Below are 19,942 nucleotides of genomic sequence, written 5' to 3'. Positions count from 1 at the left end.
AGGGTGACAGGAAATGCCGCAGCTAAAGCCGGCAGGAAAAGGGGTGACGCCCCCTTCCTCTGCCTTTGGGGGGGTGAGGCCCCCCACACTGGGGACGACAGTGCGTTGCTGAGTCCACTGAGTCCAAGGCTCATCTCCTCTGGAGAGCCCCTCACAGACACACCCAGAAATAATGTTTAACCTGGACACCTGGTGGCCAGTGAAGTTGATGTAAAATCAGCCATCACAAGTAGATTACCTTGGGCTTCAACTACTTATGCAATGCTTAATGTTTCATTTCTTAAAGAAGAGAATTTGAGTGATTATGGCAAAGTTGCTCTTAAATTTTATGTTATTTTCAAATACATAAAGTATTTCATAAAATTGAAAAAACTAGAAAAATGAAGCATTCAAATGGCAAATCCTTCATTTTTCTTGTTTTTCAATTTGTACTGTTTTAGAATTCTCACCAAATGTAGTCAAATATCTAAGCTTTTAAAAATACTATAAATATTACTTTTTAAGGATTCCATTTTTGGAGTTTATGTTGGTGACAGTATTTTAAAGCAGTTTCAGCTGTGTCACCATCTTCCTGCTATTCCTCCAGAAGTGAAATGAAATTCCCCTCACTTCTTTGAAGTACATTCAGAAAACATCTTTCAGTGGCTTTTGTTTGGAAATAGAGGCGACCTTGAAATTTACGACTCACATATAATTTGACACAGATTCTAACGGTACTTTTAAAGGCTTATTGAAAACTTTTTTTCTTTATAAAGTTTCTCAGCACCATCATAATTTGTATTTTCTTGATTGAAGGAAGGAGGAGATGATTGAGAAGCCGAGGAGTCCGTGATGAACGCCGAAAGGTGAGAAGACCGTGCTCTTGAGTTTATTTTTAAAGTGAAAAAGATTCCCTATAGTTTTAAAATCTTAGGCAGATGTCTTTCTAATATACTTAAAATAGAATTAAACATATACATACACACATTTTAGTAAAATCTAAATTTGCATATTAAATTTTAAAAATACTGGATTTGGAGCGAGATAAAAAAATCTAAATGGCTAGACACATTCGTGGCTTCCTTAGAAAATCAAATGAGGAATAAATGCTTAATTCTTGACTTATGCTCATAATTTTCTATTCTGCTTGTTTTGCATTGGACATAGTCATAACTTTGGACCATTCCAAATGTTACTTTGATGCACAAAACTTGATTATATCTACTTGAAAGTTAATGACTTCATCATAGCTGATTTGGAGTTGTTATAGTTTTTGCTGTCCAAGATGTCTAGATGTCTGTTTAAAATAACATGTGTCTCTAAAACTGCAAAATATTTATCACTGGTCAGTATCAAAAACAAACAACGAACCTATTTTTGGACTTCTGATTTTATATATATATATATATATATATATATGTATTTCATTTCTGTTATTTTCCCTTGTATTTCAAAATGAAAACTATCATGTATGTTTACCTATGTAATTAATATGTGTGTGTATAGATATATGCCCAGTCATATGTTTGCTTTGGTATTTTGATTTCAATGATATTTATATTTTTTGCTTGAATTTGTTGGGTCAAAAAAGAAAGATGGTTTTAAATTAGCTTTTGCTGAAGTGTTGCCGAAAGGTTTAGTGATGTGTCGAGTATCTTCGTTTATGTAGGTTGACATGACATATAAATGTGTATACAAATGTAACGGCCTGTTTGGCTCATGGGGAGTACCTGGAAAGGGCTGGGAGGACTTCCTGGAGGGAAGTGAGTGATAAGCAGAGTGATTGGGGAATACATATCCTTACACTTTCATAAAAGTCATCAAGGTCTACAGAAGAGCTGCAGATTTCAAGTTAGAATCCACTGTGTACCAAGTACCCTGTTCAGAGGATTGAAAAGGAAAAGAGGGGGCAAGGTGCTGAGAGCACAGACGTGAGCCCTACAAAACTATCATAAATACGTAATTAAAATACAGACAGTAGTGTGCATGCATGAGAGGATGTTATAAGACAAAATGTGTTATGAACTAAGTTTTAATCTAATTAGGCATGAATCAGCTGAAATCTGACACAACCACCTATGTTCAGGGACCATGTCACCTGTGAGTACAAGAGCGGGTCTATGCTCACTGCTGGGTGGGCGGGTTGTGCGATTGGGGGAAACTAGGAGGTGAGATGCGATCAGAGCACAGAGAACATTTAGGCAGTGAAAGTGCTCCGGGTGGGACTGTAATGATGAGACATGTCATTATGCCTTTGTCCAAACCAATGGAATAGATAGCACCGAGGGAAAATCGTAACGTAAGCTGTGAACTTTGGGTGACAATGAGGTATCCATGTGGGTTCATGGGTTGTAACATACAAACCACTCTGGTGTGGCCTTTTAAAAATGGGGGAGGTTGTGTTATACATGGGGGCAGGGGGTATATGGGAAATCTCTGTATCTTCCCAATTTTGTGGTTAGCTTAAAACTAGTCTAAAAAATAAAGTTTATTTTAGACAAGGAAATAAAATTTAATTTAGAAATAAAGAAAATGCAGGAGCTCCAAAGTTTTATGTCTTTCAGTATCCAAGAGAAGTTCCTGCAATTCACCCATAGATACTGCTTCTTTTCCTTCAGCCGTCCTTACCTGCCCACTCGCTCATCCTGCCTGTACCCCCAGCTTTAGCTCCTTGGGATGGAGCAGTGCCCTGAATCAGGGCTGGCTGAGTTTTTCTCCTGGGCAACAACATCAAGGTGTTTTCACAGCATGTAGAATCCTTATTTATGATGAGTAGGAACTGTTTGTAAAATCCTGTCTATGTTGTCATAAGAGCTAAAGAAAAATCACATCTCAGGAAGGAAAAGTAAAACAAAAACACCAGAGCTTATAGTACTGTGTTTCTCCGAAAATAAGACCTAGCTGGACAATCAGCTCTAATGCGTCTTTTGGAGCAAAAATTAATGTAAGACCTGGTCTTATTTTACTATAATATAAGACCGGGCCTATAATATAATATGATATGATATGATATGATATGATATGATATGATATGATATGATATGATATGATATGATATGATATAATATAATACAATTAATATAATATAATATAAATCATCCTTCATAAATCATCCTCCATCGGGACAATGCTCCGTGTCACACATCGCTTCTGGTATACGACTATTTCTGTCAAATAGAAACATTACTATGTGTCCTCAGCCACCTTATTCACTGGGTTGGGCACCTGCAACTTCTGGCTCTTCCCCAAAGTTAAAATGATTCAGGACATCGAGGCAGCCATGACAGTGCAACTAAAGACACTCATGAAAGAGGACTTCCAGAACTGCTTCAGAAAGTGGCAAGAGTGATGGGATGAGTGTGTTTGAAGTGAGGGGGGTATTTTGAGGAGGATTAATGGCAACATCTCTTTTACTGTCATAATTATTTTTTTATTTAAACATTGACCTTTTTTGTTGATCACACCTCGTATAATCCCACTTTTCCTCTGCACTCACAGTTATTATTAAGAGGCTCATCCACTGCAGTCTTCAGACTTCTTTTCCGCCATCTCGTTTGGGTTGTGTACTTCTCTCCATCTCTAGACCCCACCCCCAAACGCAGTGCTACTGCCAGTGACCTTTGTCCTTGTGGCCACCTGGCGAGTTTTCTGGGCCCTTCTGACTGGAAGGGCCGTTTCTCCCAGACCTGTGATCCTTCGCTGCTCTCAAGTATAGTGTGCAGGAGAAGAAGTGGTGTCACGGTGACAGCAGGTGTCCAGGGATTTCTGCTGGTTTGTAGTTGAATTATATTCATAATGTTTCTTTATGGCAAGCGTTTCATACAAAAAAGCAAAAAAACCCCAACATTACTAAAAGGGTGTCTGTTAATTGATGTCAAAGGCATGTGAGACTGGAGTAAAGTGAATTTCACGTAAATTGGGAACTCTCTTGCCTCTTTGGAGCGTGTTTCTTTGGCAGGTCCCTCTCCTCCACCCCTGCACCATCACTATGCTCATCAGCTGTAACGTTTACGCCACAAGCTGCTTTATCTGCACGTGCTTTCAATTCAGCCGGAATGTGAGATGGTGCTGCTATTAGTAATATTAGCATCATCTAAGAAATAAACCACCAAGTGTTGTACTGTTCTTTTGCAGAATAAAAGCAGGGTTTATTCCCTGCTTAGAAACACTCGTAGGTTGTTAAGTTGTTAATCACCTTTCATTCAGGTGACATGGGCATGAGTTATATTTTGGATGCATCTCATTTATGCACACAACGGCATGTTTAACATATTTAATGATTGGAAAGTACATACTGAAATACATTATTTGATGCAAGTTGCAAATTCTATAGCTTCAATAAGCTTTGCTAATTTGGGGAGACATATGTTCATAAAATAACAATATGACCTCATGATAGTTATTCTAAAGCTGTGTTCTTTTACCTCGTTTTTTTTTTTTTTCCCTTGCTTTCAAGCTAATGTGAACAGATAATGATGCAGGTTGTTCAGGGTCCCGCACAACACGAGTCAGCACTCCCAACTGCCTGGGACTGTCTCCACCCGCACTTGCATAACAGCCACCATTTTGACAACCCTATTGCTTTATAAGCTTGGGGTTCTGGATCTTTTGTTCTTTTTCTCTTTGTAGCAGTGGCTGTGTGTGGTGGGATGTCTGCTTAGCATGCAAATTCTTGGAGAGACTGTCCTTTGAACTAACTTTTCAGAGTTCCTAACACTTTGTCAAATTTTTAAGGTGGCTGAGTGCTTTTTAATAAGAGTAACTAAACGACCAATTGCTTCTGTTGGGTACATGAGGTGAAGGGCAGCTAACTGTCAGGGTAACAGTCGACAACAGTCGACATGGTACTTGACACCTGACCCTTGATGAGTCCCGGGTGGCCGTGGGAGGTACAGGGAGGCAGCTGTCTGGGACGCCCTGCTGTCCATCCTGGCTCCTTCTCCAGAGCCCTGCGTCCCCTGGGCCGGCACAAATCCGCCTGAGCCAGGTCCACACAGTTACGAGGACCAGTTGGGGATCCAATGTTCTCTGTCAGCCATCTCCCCAAGAACGTGCTGACGCATACACGCAAACCCTTGGACACAGCTGGGTCATGCCGGAGCTGGGCCATGCAGTCCCCTGCCTGTGGCCTCGCTGAAATTGGGTAGATAACTGTGCTTACCCTGTGTCTGCTTTACCTGGTTTGGACGTAGCTTGCGAGTTGTCATCGACAGAATGATCTCTTTCTGCCCCTCAGTCCTTATTGGGAGGCACTGGTCTTTATGGGTGCTGCATTGTCTGCCCGGGCTGCCCCACAAAACACCACAGCCTTGGTGGCTCCACCAACAGTACTTGTTCTCACACTCTGGAAAGTCCAAGATCAAGGTGCTGGAAGCTTTTATTCCTTGGGAGGCCTCTCTTCCTGGCTTGTAGGCGGCCACCTTCTTGCTCGATTCTCACATGACAGAGAAAGAGAGAGGGTGGGGGTGGCTTCTCTGCTGTCCTTTCTTATGAGGGCATGGATTCTGTCGAATCAGAGCCCTGCCCTTGGAACCTCATTTAACCTAAGTTACCTCCTGAAGGTTCTGACTTGTTTGGGTCAGGGTTTCATCTATGAGTTAGTCCAGAGCAAGCAGCCTGGTGGTCCTGGCTTGAGCTGTAGATGTACTCCCTTTCTTGGCCACCGATTCGTTTAGGAAGTGTCCTGTAGCCGCAACCACCTGCATGAGCCCCAATCTGCAGAATCTGGAGAAATTTCTGGGGGAAAAAAAACTTGAAAAATGTTAAGCTCTGTTGGTAATAGCAGTAAGTATGGCCATACTGGCAGCCACTGCCTAGAGTCTAGGATGAAGTGAACAAGAGGGAACAAAAGTCAGAACCAAAAAGGGAGCAAGACTGATGTGCACGCTGTGATTTGCAGACCTGGGTCCTGCAGTGCCCAGAGCAAGGCACCACTACCTACCGCTTCTCAGGGACACAGGCCACGTCTCCGTTTTGGGGCTGTTGTCACTGGTGACCGTGATCCCTGACCAGTGCTCTCAGCTGCTGGGAAGATGTGTGCCGATGTGCCAACGTCTTTGTCTTGGCAAGAAACCCGCCCTGGAGAACCAGGGCTTTCCCTTCGCAGGGGAATGCAGTACGTTTCTGCATGGGAGGGAAATACCTCAATGGCGGGGGCCTTCGCCTGCGTACGCTCGGGGGAGGACGAGGCTGTCAGTCTGTATCAACTGATTTATGTAGCCCGACTGAAAATCATTAATCTCCAGATTTCAGAAGCTATTTGGGTAAGTAAAAGTGAAAAATGAAGGTCATTTCATGGCTCTCGAACTATTTTTCATTTAAAAATATGAATATGGTGATTAAATTTCTGTCCAGTTCCTTAAAATATAGAAAAGTGACCAAAACCCAGGCTGATTTAAAGTTGATACTGTACATCCCTTTGAAAAGCCAAGTGATTGCACAGTTGAACCTCAATCCCATGCCTAACCTGTCACATGAGCAGGTCTTCAGGAGAGGCATGCCCACACTTCTTAAACTGTCCGGTTATGGCTCGTCACAGGGTAGTGCGGGACCAGACACCAAAACCCAATAGGCGAGCCAAGAAAGTAACCCACAGTTAGGTTTCAGGCACAAGGTGGAAATCAAGATGTGAGGTGACAGGCGTTTCGGTGTGAGGTCACTCAACAGCAAAAAGGGAAACGGTCGTGGGAGACAGTGTGTTTAGGGGACAAGAATGCAAACTTTTAGTGTCAAATAAAATTGCATTTGATCCCAGCTTTGACATTTGTTAAATCCAAAGTCTGGGACTTCAGTAATTTCTTAATGTACCTGAGCCACACTGTCCTCATCTGTGAAATGGGTAACAGTGCCCACTCTGTTTAGTCGTCTATGAGCAGTAATTGGAATAGCGCCCATCACCGCGTTGCTCTTTGAGCTTCAGAGCATGAGATGGTGCACACAGGCGCTCAGGGGCCTGCTCAGGGGACGCCTCAGCCAGGCTCAGCCCTCGGGGGTGGGTGCTGCTCTCTTGATGGTAATTGTCATTATGGTCCTGCAATGAACCCACCACTTAAGTCCTGCTTTGTACACTAGCTCCTCCGTGACCAGCCCAGTTCTTGCGGTGAAGGTCTTTATGCTCTCAGAATATCCAGAACTGATGTCTCGGTTTTCATTCATAGGTTGGCAACACTGCCTTTCACATGTATGTGACACGAATTTCACGTCTGAAGTTGCTTGAAATGGTAGTGATTTCTGTCTGTCTACTGTTCAGGTTTCTCCCTGTATTTTAAGATTCTCCTTCTGTAAGAGTTGGTATGACGTAGTGAAAAGAATTACGCTAGGATGGGCTGAGAAAGAGGCAGGGCCCGTTCCCGATTATCGGCTTTTGGATACGATTCTTAGAATAATGACTTCATTCGAGGTCCTTTCAGGTACCACTTTAAATTACGCCATTTCACAACTCATTCCTAACTGCCCTAGAAATATTTAAAAAGAGGAGTTCTGGTTCAAGATACAGGAATTCAAAGCAATTAAAAGTTAAACAGTTTCATTATGATTCCTTAACCAGCTTTCCAACCTTAAAACTGAGCAAGTGAAAGATTTCAGCAGGAGAAATGGAATTCCATCTAAATTTTGATCTGTGATTTTTAAAGGGATTTGAAAGAAACAATAACTGTTTTGTATTAAAGTTATGGGGGTAACACTGGTTAGTAAAATTACATAGGTTTCAAGTGAACAATTGTATAATACTTCATCCATATATCCCATTGTGTGCTCACCACCCAGAGTCAGTTCTCCTTCCATCACCATATATTTGATCCCCCTTACCCTCATCTCCCTCCCCCCACCTCCCTTACCCTCTGGTAACCACTAAACTATTGTCTGTGTCTATGAGTTTTTGTCTCTTTATTTGTCTTGTTCCTTTGTAGCTTTCAGTTTTATATCCCATGTACAATAACCAATTTTTAAATAAATGAAGGTCTTTATTGGCTAAAATTGAGTTTAATATATGGAAAGCAGTGGACTTTAAGGGGAAGTTTACAGATGTATCTTAACTTAGGTTAGAATGATGTTTGATCTTGATAAAAACTGATAGAAACATGATACCAAGGCTTAGTTAGTTTGTTTAGAAATGTGTTATTAGGGGCATCTGTACTTTGATAAAATTCTCGATGTTTCTTATTCTTGATTTTTGATTTTACACGTATGTTGTCACATATAGTGATACTTGGTGACATGAATATTAATTTGCAATTAGCTTATCATGTTTTAACATTTAGCTTCCATGTGAAGTATTTTAAGAGTGTAGCAATCTTAGGGAACATTATAGTTACTCAAAGTAGGACAGATTTGAATGGATGTTCCTGCAGATATTTCACATAATTGCATCCTGAGTGTTCTTTCATATTATCTAACGTAAAATAGATCGTCCTACATTACAGGCAGTAATGTTTTCAAAAGAAAATATTATCTCAAGCATTAGAGACATTATAGTATTTGATTTTTTCTGCACTGTTTTTGTAGCAAGAAAATGCCTAAGATAGATCTTCCTGGCTCTTTGAGCAGCAGTCAAAACAAAGTCACAGCTTAGAAAGGACCCTTTCTAAGGAAGGTCTCCCGGAAGCACAGAGAAATGCTGATGAACTTGATTTACAGCCGTTTTCTTTCACTCCCCCATGCATCTCCACTACTTTATTATCCCCACAGTAGTCCCCAGGGTCTGTGTGTGTCGGTCTGTCCCTCCTTGCTCGAATGCAAGCCCCAAAGTGCAGGGAGCCTGCTGTCCTGTGGGAGCCTCAGTGAGTGGAGCAGTGCTGGGACTCGCGGCAGGCGCTCTGAGAATGATCGTGGACAAGTATGTTAGGAACCCAGGGCTGACGCAAGCGTGTTTGCACTGCAGTGCTGGGAGCCTGTGGCTGCACGTAGATTTTTCTATCTGTGAATAATAAAAAATACAAATAAATGGGGATTTTTAATTGTTTTCAATGTTGAAAAAGGACTTTCAAATCCCAAAAGGCAAAACTATTTAGGACACCTATTCTAGAGAGTTTAATACTTAATTGTCACCCTGATATTCTAAACCTTCCAGAGAGGGGAAAATGTTGGCTTTGAGCAAAATGAAAACTTCTCAAATTTACAAGAAGAAAAACAGGAGTTTATTTGCTGGAATCAGATTCATGTGCTTTAAGAGTACGTGTACTTTTTTGGATGGTATTTGTTTATGAAGAGTCTTCTGCCATTCTTCTCTAGGGAAGGTGCTGAAATTGGTACACATGCCACAGAGTTTCCCAGGCCAGTAAAGATTTAGACACAATCTGTTTGTCTTGAAAACCAATGACACTGGCGTAGTGCCATTTCTAGATCCAAGGTTTAAGGATGACTTTTTTCAAGTGATTGTGTAAAACAGCAAGGTTTTACACAAATATTAGACATTTAAAAAAAATAAAGTGAGGGCATCTTAAGCTGCTTCACAAAGCATCTTCAGGAAGCACATGGAGTTTGAGTTTACGATTTGCTTCGGAAACATTGCATGTTCCCAAGTGATCTTGTGCAGAAGACAGTGAAGATGGCTCGCCCTTAATCCATTTCTATTTCTGAGGAAGGAAAAGCAATATCGCTGCCTTGTCAGTACCCCTTCCTGCCAGAGCTGGTCAGCAATACCGCGTTCCCGGCAGCACGCCCGTCTTTGGCATTGCCGCTGTGCATACTGGTAACTGGAGGATCCCTCCAGAACAAGTAATGGGGAGAAGCGGCCCCTCTAGTAAAAGGCCACCTGTTTAAACGTTTAAATAATGAAAGGTACCAGTAGTAACTGATTAAATAGCAACTGATGTTAAAAAACAAAAACAAAAACAAAAAGTCACATTCTGGAAGTTCCTTCTGTGACAGCAATGTTTAATTTTGGCCTAGCCTTTATCTGAATATTGATTTAAGCATTTGGTCCTAAGTAATTTGGCCAAAATATACATTTCATACATTTCTAGTGTAGGAAAGTTCCGCTGATACAATTACTACCTAGTTTGTTTTAGCCCTATTGATAATCAGTACAGTGTTTTTCTTTTTAAACCTTTTTGATAAGGAACCAGTTTTTCAGTTAAGCTCTTTCAAAATCACCAGAACAATTAGTACATTTAAAAATATTAGTGCATATGAGATACCAATTTAAAGCAAAACATTAAGGAAATTTTTTAAACGTTTTTTGATATTTTCTGTTCCTGTATACCTCCCCTGTATGCTGTGTGCCAACCGTTGAGACTTTTCCACGCCTCTGGGCGGTGTGGTCGCCCGCCATCCTTCCGTGGGAACCCACATTCTTGTTCATCTGTGGGGTGCCCTGGCCCGCTCTGCATCCTCTGAGCTAGGCCTGAAGTTCCTCGAGAGGATGTCAGCCCCGCATCGTTCTTTCTCTCTGGCAGGCAGCTGTCTGCACCGATCCAAAGCCACCTTGTGCCCAGTGATTTCCTTCAGATCAATGTCACAGGCATAAACAAAGCTAGAGGCAGCCTGCTCTTTAACCCCCTCCTTCTCTTATCGGAGAAGAAATGGCCAGTGTCTACCTCGGGAAATCAGTAAAGCCTGCCTTCCTCGTTTTAATGAGACATTTTATCCTTTTTGGTGTTTTGTCTCATCTCTGCTAAACTATGGAATTGGAGGAGATGCATTTGTGAGAAGAAGCCCACTCCAAATGTAAATCTCATGCTATAGAGAAAGTGAATAAGAAGCAATCTCGTGCTGCGTCAACCTCATCATATGTACGGAAGCCACGTAGGACTGAATCTGTTCTCTTGCTGCACCCGTTTCCTCAAATGCTAGCATCTTCTCGTGTGCCTGATGAACAGCCATCAGGCACACGAGCAGTCAGACGATAAGAGCTCTGGAAGCTGAAACGAGGCCATCCTACTGTGAATATTAAGAAAAGGAGAAACGCTCTCCAGGTGTTTCCTGGAACCTGAGGACTGCTAGTGACTGACTGCAGATGCTCTTGAGTTTCTATTTTCTGTTATTTCATGGTTTTGCCTGGGAATTGCATGTTTGCCCGAATTTCTTAAGTTCTAGAGGAAAGTGAAACACGTGTCCTCTTATCCCTCTGTAACCTCCTGTCTCCACTTTGGGGTCTCTGGATGGGGCTTGTCATGCAGGGTGTCAGGTGGGGTCTCTAGTCCTGCCCCCCATATAAGAACACAGGACATGGTGAGGCCAAAAAGAAACACCCACGGAGCCATAGATGGGGAGTCATACAACTATATTCTCACTGGTGGCTGGGTTGGAGACACAGGAAGCAGAAGCCACACTATCCACAACCTGCCGTCCACTTCTCTCTGGCGACCAACCCCACTCGCCAGCTGCAATCTGCCGTGCCAACTGCAATCCACTCTTGCTAGCTCAGCCACCATCTTCTTGCTAGCCCCCATTTTCTGCTAGGGTAGCCACAGCAGTTATATTAGTGGCCAATGGCTCACTGGTTACAGTTGACGGCCAACTAGCCACAGCTGATGGCCATCCAATCACAGTTGATGGCCATTTACTACCTGAGCCAGCACCTTTCTATGAGGCTGAGAACCTGGAAACCACTCCTGGCTCTGTCCCCACAGGGTCCACATGAAGTCGTAGTGGACACGAGACCCTCCCCACTGGTGGTCGGTGGGTTGCTCAGAGTTCAGGTGCCGGTCCCGTGTTGTGGGGAAGGTCCTAATCTTTGTCCTTGTGCTGGGACCCACTTGGCAGTTTCCCACGGCCGGTTCTTCAGTTGGACATCAGCAGGTTGTCTAATGCGGTCAGACCACATCACAGTATTGCAGTCAGCGGCAGGTCCCATGACGTTATGTTGGAGCTGAAAAGTTCTTGTCGCCTCGTGACGTCCTAGCCATCGTAACACACTACTCACGTGTTTGGGTGATGCTGGTGCAGTGTGTATAAGATGTGAGGTAGGGGTCAGTAAGATCCCGGGCCGTCACACTCACACTCCCTCCCTCCCTGACTCACCCAGAGCAGCTCCCAGTCCTACAGGCTCCATTCACCGCGAGTGTCCTGCACAGGTGGACAAGTTTTTGTTTTAAATCTTTGATACTGTAGTTTTACTGTACCTTTTCTACATTTAGAAACACTTAGGTATGTAAGTGCTCACCACTGTGATACCGGTGCCCACACACTCAGTACCGTAACAGGTGAGCGGGCTCGGAGCCCAGGAGCAACGCACTGGACCACACAGCCCAGGTGTGCAGTGGGTGGACCCTCTGGGTGGCGTAAGTGCCTCTGTGATGTCCGCGCAATGACCGAATCGCCTCATGACGCACTTCTCAAAGCGTAACCCTGTCGTTAAGTGACGTGACTGCATGTGCCTGTGGAGATCAGGATTTGATATGATTTATATGGCAATGCATCCATTTCTTTAGACATGATTTTTAAATCAAATTGTATGCATTATCAGAAATTCAAATTTAATTAATGAACATTACTGCTCTTCTGATCAAAGTATTAGCTAATCTTCTGAATTAACTGCTTTTACCATGTTCAAATAAACGTGACTACATTTTAATGTTCTAAATGAAGTGACCCTACAACACCCAAATAAAAAATTACATAATATAAAACATTCTTCGTATAACTGCTGGGAAGAGGCATCATTAAAGCAGATTTTATGTCTGACTCAGCAATTCCATTCATAGGCATAAACCTAGAAAAACAATTTTAACTTTTTTTATTAGTTTCAGGTGCACAAAACAATATAATAGACATTTATCATTTATATTTCTCACACAGTGACCACGCCCCTCCCCCCATCCACTACCCCTCTGACATCGCACACAGCCATTACATTTCCACTGTCTCGATTCCTAATGCTGTACTCCACTTGTAAGTATATACATACATATATATATACACATATCTATATATATAAAATTAGAGTTGGCATTCATTATTGTTCAGCTTCAGGTGTACAGTGCAGTGATCAGGCATCCACATCATCCCTGAGGTGGTCTCCCAAATGGGACACGTGTCCATCGGATACCCTACAAAATCTTTACAACATTATTGATTACGTTCCCCAAATCAATTTTCAAAACCCCGTGGCCATCTTGTGGTTACCGACTGTTTTCTAATCCCCTCACCTTCCCCCTTATCCCCAGCCCCCCATTCTAGCAACCCTCAGTTTTTCCTCCATGTCTCTGAGACTGTTTCTGATTAGTTCATTCATTTATTCTTTTCTTTAGATTCCGCATATAAGTGAGATCATATGGTACTTGTCTTTCTCTGTCTGACTTATTTCACTTAACATAATATTCCCCAGGTCCATTCATGTTATTGCAAATGGTAAGATTTCTTTCTTCTTTATGGCTGCATAATACTCCATTGTATAAATGTACCACAGTTTCTTAATCCAGTCATCTACCGATGGGCATTTCGGTTGTTTCCATATCTTGGCTATTGTGTAAAGTGCTGCAATAAACATAGGAGTGCATAAAGATTTTTGAATTGGAGTTTTGGATTTCTCCGGATAGATGCCTAGGAGTGGAATTACTGGATCATAGGGTAGTTCCATTTTCAGATTCCTGAGATACCTCCATACTGTTTTCCATAGTGGCTGCACCAATCTGCAATCCCTCCAACAGTGCACGAGGGTTCCCTTTTCTCCACATCCGCGCCAGCACTTGTTTTTTGTTGATTTATTGATGATAGCCATTTTGACTGGGGTGAGGTGGTATCTCATTGTGGTTTTTGTTTGCATTTCTCTGATGGTTAGTGAGGTTGAGCATTTCTTCATATGTCTGTTTGCCATCTGTATGTCCTTTTTAGAACAATGTCTCTTCAAGTCCTCTGCCCATTTTTTAATTGGGTTGTTTTTTTTTTTTTTGGAGTTGAGTTGAGTGAGGTTTTTAATAAATTTGTGATATTAACCCCTTATCAGATATATCATTGGCAAATATCTTTTCCCATTCAGTAGGATCCCTTTTTGTTTTATTGATGGTTTCCTTAGCTGTGAAAAAACCTTTTAGTTTGATGTAATCCCACGTGTTTTTTTTTTTTTTTTCTCTTCCTTCGTGGAAGGGGATATATCAGTAAAAATCCTACTCTGGGTAATGTCTGTGAAGTTTCTTCCTATATTTTCTTTTAGGTATTTTATGTAAACCTAGAAAATTTAAAACCATATGTCACATGAATGTTCATAGAAGCATTCATATTAGCCAAAAGTAAAAACAATTATTCAAATGTCCATCAGTTGATCAATGGATAAACAGAAAGTGGTATGGCCGCACAATAGGGTGTTATTCTGCAAAAAAAAAAGAAAAGGAAAAGAATTAAATGCTAATTCAACATGAGTGAACCTTGAAAACAGCATGTTAAGTGAAAGAAACCAGTGGAGAGGACTACATATGGTACATTTCTAGTCAAATGTAAGGTCCACGATCCAAAGTAGACAGTTCTGTAAAGACGGAAAGTTGACTGTGTGGCTGTGTAGGGAGGTAGTTTTGGGGGATGAAAATGTTTAGAATGAGAATCTGGTGATGGTTGCGTGACTGTGAAAATGCAAACCAATGACCTGTAGTACTTACATGGGAAAATTACATGGTATGTGATGTGTATCTGTAAACCTATTACGTTTTTAAAAGCAAGTTTTAAATATAAATTTAAAAAGCCTATCAGTTGATCAATTTGCAGATATTTCTGTTTCCATGAAAGGCTTAGTCATACTATTATAAAGTGGTGTTGCTTTAGAAATAGTGGGATTGCTATTAGAAAAGCTTCTTTTATTTTAGAAACTGTGTAACACATTTATACATAATGAATGAACGATTATTGTATTTGAAAAACCACAAAGGGTATCATGATCCCTTTTCATTATTTTAAAAAATACATTTGGATCTTGTATTCATGCTTTATTTCACAAGTTAGAAAAAAAAATAGCCTCTTTTCTGGCCTGGATTAATGAGCTTTAAAAATATGTAAATGACCTATTGAATTCCTAACTCTGTTATACCAATTCCAAATAAAGAAAGGCACGTTAAAATATTCAATCCAGCATGATCACGCTTGTTTGTGAATGTTCAGGTATTGGGATTTATGTGATAAGGAAGAATATAGAGTGCGCTTAATAGATACAAAATATTTATTCAAATACCGTGTTTTCCCCAAAAATAAGACGTAGCTGGACAATCAGCTCTAATGCGTCTTTTGGAGCAAAAATTAAATAAGACCTGGTATTATATTATGTTATGTCATGTTATGTTATGTTATATTAAAGACCCGTTCTTATTTTACTATAATAATATCATAGTACATACATTAATGTTTGCTCTAAAAGACGCATTAGAGCTGATTGTCTGGCTAGGTCTTATTTTCGGGGAAACACAGTAAGCAAATATATACCTACTAACAGACACACAAAAATACATATATAGGAATATCAACATCAAACACATGTGTTGCACCACACACTCAACAAAAAGGGAGCGAGAGACAGACCTCTGAGGGGTTGGGAGACCTGAGGACGTGTGTCTGTGTTCCACTCCTACCAGAAGTTCCAGTCTAGAAGAAGTGCTGCGAAATTAGACGAGGAGAGTTTGGGTTTGGAAAAAAAACATTGATGAGAAATCAAGATGTTTACATAAAACTGAGCCAACAACACCACCGTGTTTAAGTTGGGGTGGGAAGGGGTTCTGACCGTGAGTTTAGGGGGATGGAGAGTGGAAGTGATGTTCTCAGCAGCAGTTTATGTGGTGAGATTAGATATTCAATAGCAGTGATTGTCCAGAGAGTAAAGATGGCAGAGTCCTGATAATGTTAAATTCTTCTAAGTCAGCCCTGGTCATGGGAAGTCCTGACTGAATAGGGCGGTTAAAAAATAACGAGAGGAAACGATGAGACTGAAAAGTGGTGAGCCTTGGGGAAGAAAGACTGATGCCATATGTTGTATTGTTTTTTCTGAGATCTGTCATCTTTCCTAGCTGGTACGCTGTATGTGGTGAGGCTTTTTAATTAGTTTTGGTAGATGAGAAAGCTGAAGTCCTGAAGTCCTGACAGACTGGGTATCTATTTGTAGCTAACAAGTGGCAGAGCAAGGATTGAAACTCAGGGTGCTCTGACCTCAAAATCTGTCTGATGTAGAGATTCCCAGGTTTCTCTCTTGTTACAAACATGTCGATAAACACAAAAGTCACTTTGACTTCAGAATGAATTAAATTAATATTGATTTTAATTTGATTCCAATCTCTTGTTGCCTTTTGAAACTCTTAACATAAGACCCTTATACCCATGATTCCTTTTTCTCTCTCTTTTTTTTTTTTTTCTCACATCTTCATCCTTAAAAATGTTTAACTTCCCCGGTGAGATTTCGAGGTTGTTATGCATGTAAGCACAATGAAAGGTCTGTTTTTGGAACCTGGAAAATCTGAGCGCTTCATCTGCATTATATATGAACAAAGAGATTTAGCTAATTAAAGCTCTTCCCTACAAACCTTATTGAGAAGGTGTTGATAATTGGAAAAAAGGTGAAGTATTGACAAGTACACCAAGAATAATAATGGCTGGCTCAGGACAATAATTCCTATGTATTTCTCCGGTGTTTCCACACAGCCTGGCTGACTGGAGCAGGCTGTGTGCTCACCACTGCACAGGTGAGAAAACAAACTTGGGGTGTGGAACGCTCACGGTCCCACAGCTAGCAGGTAAGCGCTGACTCTGTGACACCGAGGTCTGCACTTGTTTGGATTTTTCAGTTGTTCCCTTGAATCTGTAAAACCAGGCTTCAACATCAGCACAGTGGGGCTGTGAAAACTCATGGGTGATGAGAGGTTAGAGACCGAGGCCTTTGCCTGCTCAATATTGGGTCAGATGTGATTACCAATAGCCTTGTGGAGTTGCCAAATCACAGACTGAAGCAGGCATGGGAAGGCAGGGCACTTAGGCAAGATCCCAACTTTGGCAAATATTTGTAACCAAATCACACTCCAGGGGCTTAAACCACAGTAGGGGTTGTGTGTTATTAACACCAGAGAGGCTCATCAAAGCTTTCATTTTCCTTAATCTAAAAAATGTATTGCCTTTGTACTTGATGCTGTAAGACAAACAAACAAACATTGTAGATTCCGCGTATGATTCTGAGTTTATAAGACATGGTTAACATGTAAACCTAATGTATCTATCTCAATGTAATTTAGACAATAAGTATTGATTACAGGCCGGCTGTATTCTAGTCACTATGTTAGACATGTAAGTAAAGCGAAAGGTTTTCAAAAACGATGAAGGGTGTATATTTATTTAATGCCTGCGGTCCATTTCCTCTTCGACCTGGGCTATTACATGGCCCTGCTCGATTCCAGGCAGCTGTGTGACTGAATCCTGGCCAGTGGAAGGTTCTGGCAGTGCTGTGTGCCTGTCTGTGGCATTCTTCTTGCTCTGGCCTCTTCCAGAGATGACCTTGGATGCCAAGTTTTAAAGATGGTAGTTACAGGATGGGCCCTGAAACCCTAAAATGCTGCCATCCAACAATCAAGAGACCCATTATGGACTTTATATGCGCAAAAAACAAACTTCTATGTGTTAAGCTACTGAGATTCAGAGATAACGTTCCCTTAATTAGTCAAATCTCTTTTACAACAGAAGTTACATAAGATGAAAATGGTTCACTTCTTCACTTGACCCAGAGAACCCCACAAAATCATGCAAATCAAGAGGTTCAAATCTTCGTGTTCACATTAAGAACACTTGTGAAACTGCCATCAAGAGCCCATTAAGAGGTTGCATCCCTGAAAAGCTACCAGGTATCTGAAGGATGTCATATTGCAGAAGCAACATGTGCCATTCTATTGTCACAATGGTGGAGTTGGGAGGTGTGCAGGCCACACAGTGGGGCTGGACACAGGTTGGAGGCCCAAAAAGAGTGCAGAATTTTTACTGCACGTGCTTAAAAATGCAGACAGTGTTGCTGAGCGTAAGGGTAAGATGTAGACACTCTGGTCACTGAGCACAGCCAGGTGAACAGGGCTCCCGAGAGGCAGTGCGGAGCTTACCGAGCTCACAGGTGGATTAACCCACCCACGAGCTCCCCCTCCCACACTGAGATGGTCCTCACTGAGGAAGAGCAGGTTGCAGAGAAAAAGATAGCCCAGAAGGAACGGAAGAAACAAAAACTTACGGCCCAGGAATAAATTCAGCATTAAATAAATGCTAATAAAAGGAAAAGCAGGAATAAAAAAAATATGGTGCCCAGGCATTGTGTGCAGTAATGGGCTGAGCTGGACACTGCACTGACACATAAAATAAAGTCCCCACGTCATGGACCGTGCACGCCGTTGTGGGAAGGGGACACGTAAGACGCCAAGAAACTGAGACCATAACCATTGATTATTATAACGTTTGGGAGGAAACGAAAGGGCAGTGTGATGGAAAATGCTGACGTGGTCAAGGAAAGTTACTTGAGAGAGTGACAGTGAAGCTGAGATAGAAAGGAAGGTGCCAACAATAGAGCCAGAACAGGAAGCTTCCGGAAGCAGGAGGCACGAAGCCAACATCCTGGGGCAGGAAACAGCTCCAACCCGTGGAGCTGACTGGTCGTGACTGAACTCCAGACTTTTCACTGACCATTTGATGGTTCTGGCCTATTGGTGGCTTTCCCACAGCGTCATGTCAGACAGAAATGCACTGTCCTCCTGTAAACGTCCTGTAAACAGGGCTTTGAGGTGTCTGACACCTAAAATGCCTTCTCTAATTAGCATAGCTCACTGTTGTCAGGCTCCTTAAGTTTTACACGCTCACGTATTCAACGGGGCTGAGATTGCAGCAAGCACAGCTTTGCAGTCATTCCTGATTAGCTTCAGTGCCATCGTGGCTGAAGGTCCTTACAGCAGGTGTAACACGAGTGAAGCTGAACTGGGCGGAACTCTCTGGAAGGCACGTTTTCTATGAAGATGATAAAAGGATTCTCTAAAACCTACCACAGGGGTATGAGACTAATAAAACCATTTCTAAGCTTAATAGGAAAGCTTAGGAGCAAGTTCACAACCTTTCCTAGAGGTGCTTGTCAGACATTCATCGCCCCTTCCTGAGGTTGGTTTCAGAAGTTTATCGTCCTCGGAGAACTTGATAAAGAAGGAAGCACTTCACAGGCTTTATGTATATGAAGTTATATTAAGAAATCTCACTCACAGTCACCGGATGAGGTTTTTAAGATACCAAAATAGATTTCCCATTTGCATAGCTTAAGATGTTATGAAAGGGAGCTTTTAATTTGTGGATAAATTATTGTAGAATCTTCCAAGTTGTTGGGGAGTGGCACATAATTTGTAAATGAGGACAACAAGAGCAGGTTGTGAGTGTGACTTAGGTTCTAAGGACAAGAGTGGGAGAGGACATGGGTCCAGGTCCCTGAGCAGGCACTCGGGCCACTCTCCCCACCTCCCGTACCCTCCCAGGGTCTTATGTGCTTATTTCTTCCCTGTGTGCTCTCCCCGAGTACTCTCTATGCTGATTTATTTCCGACACATTTTTGGAAAGCATAACGTCTCTGAGTATTTTGAAAATATAACTAAAAATTCATACCAAAAGAAATTAACGAAGTGAAATGGAGTTTCTGCATTTAATTAAAAGATGTAACATTAAGGTCTACTTGGAAAAAAACCAGTAGCATAATTTTAGTAACTTAGATCCCTAACATTTATTTCTTCCTATTTAATACTTTATATCTAGGTAGTTGATTGGCAAAATGTTGCCTTAGGAAAATCAATGTCACTTTTTGTGGGAGTAATTAGTTGTTTTAGTTCTGCGGGAGACTGGGCAGCTTTGTATTTCGTTCAGAGTATCTTCTCGCAGTGCCAGACACCGTTTCAGAGCAGTTACATATCTTATGGTGTCCCTTACACATGTTATACAGGTCGACGCTCACCGCACCCCTATAAGGAAGCATTGTCATCACCACCGTACCTTAGAGATCAGGAAATGGCGACTCGGGGAGGGAAGTCAGGTCGTCCCCGCCCCACGGCTGTGGGTG

This window comes from Rhinolophus hipposideros (genome assembly GCF_964194185.1).
Source record: "Rhinolophus hipposideros genome assembly, chromosome: 14".
Lineage (NCBI taxonomy): Eukaryota > Metazoa > Chordata > Mammalia > Chiroptera > Rhinolophidae > Rhinolophus > Rhinolophus hipposideros.
Note: the sequence above shows the minus strand (reverse complement) of the source record.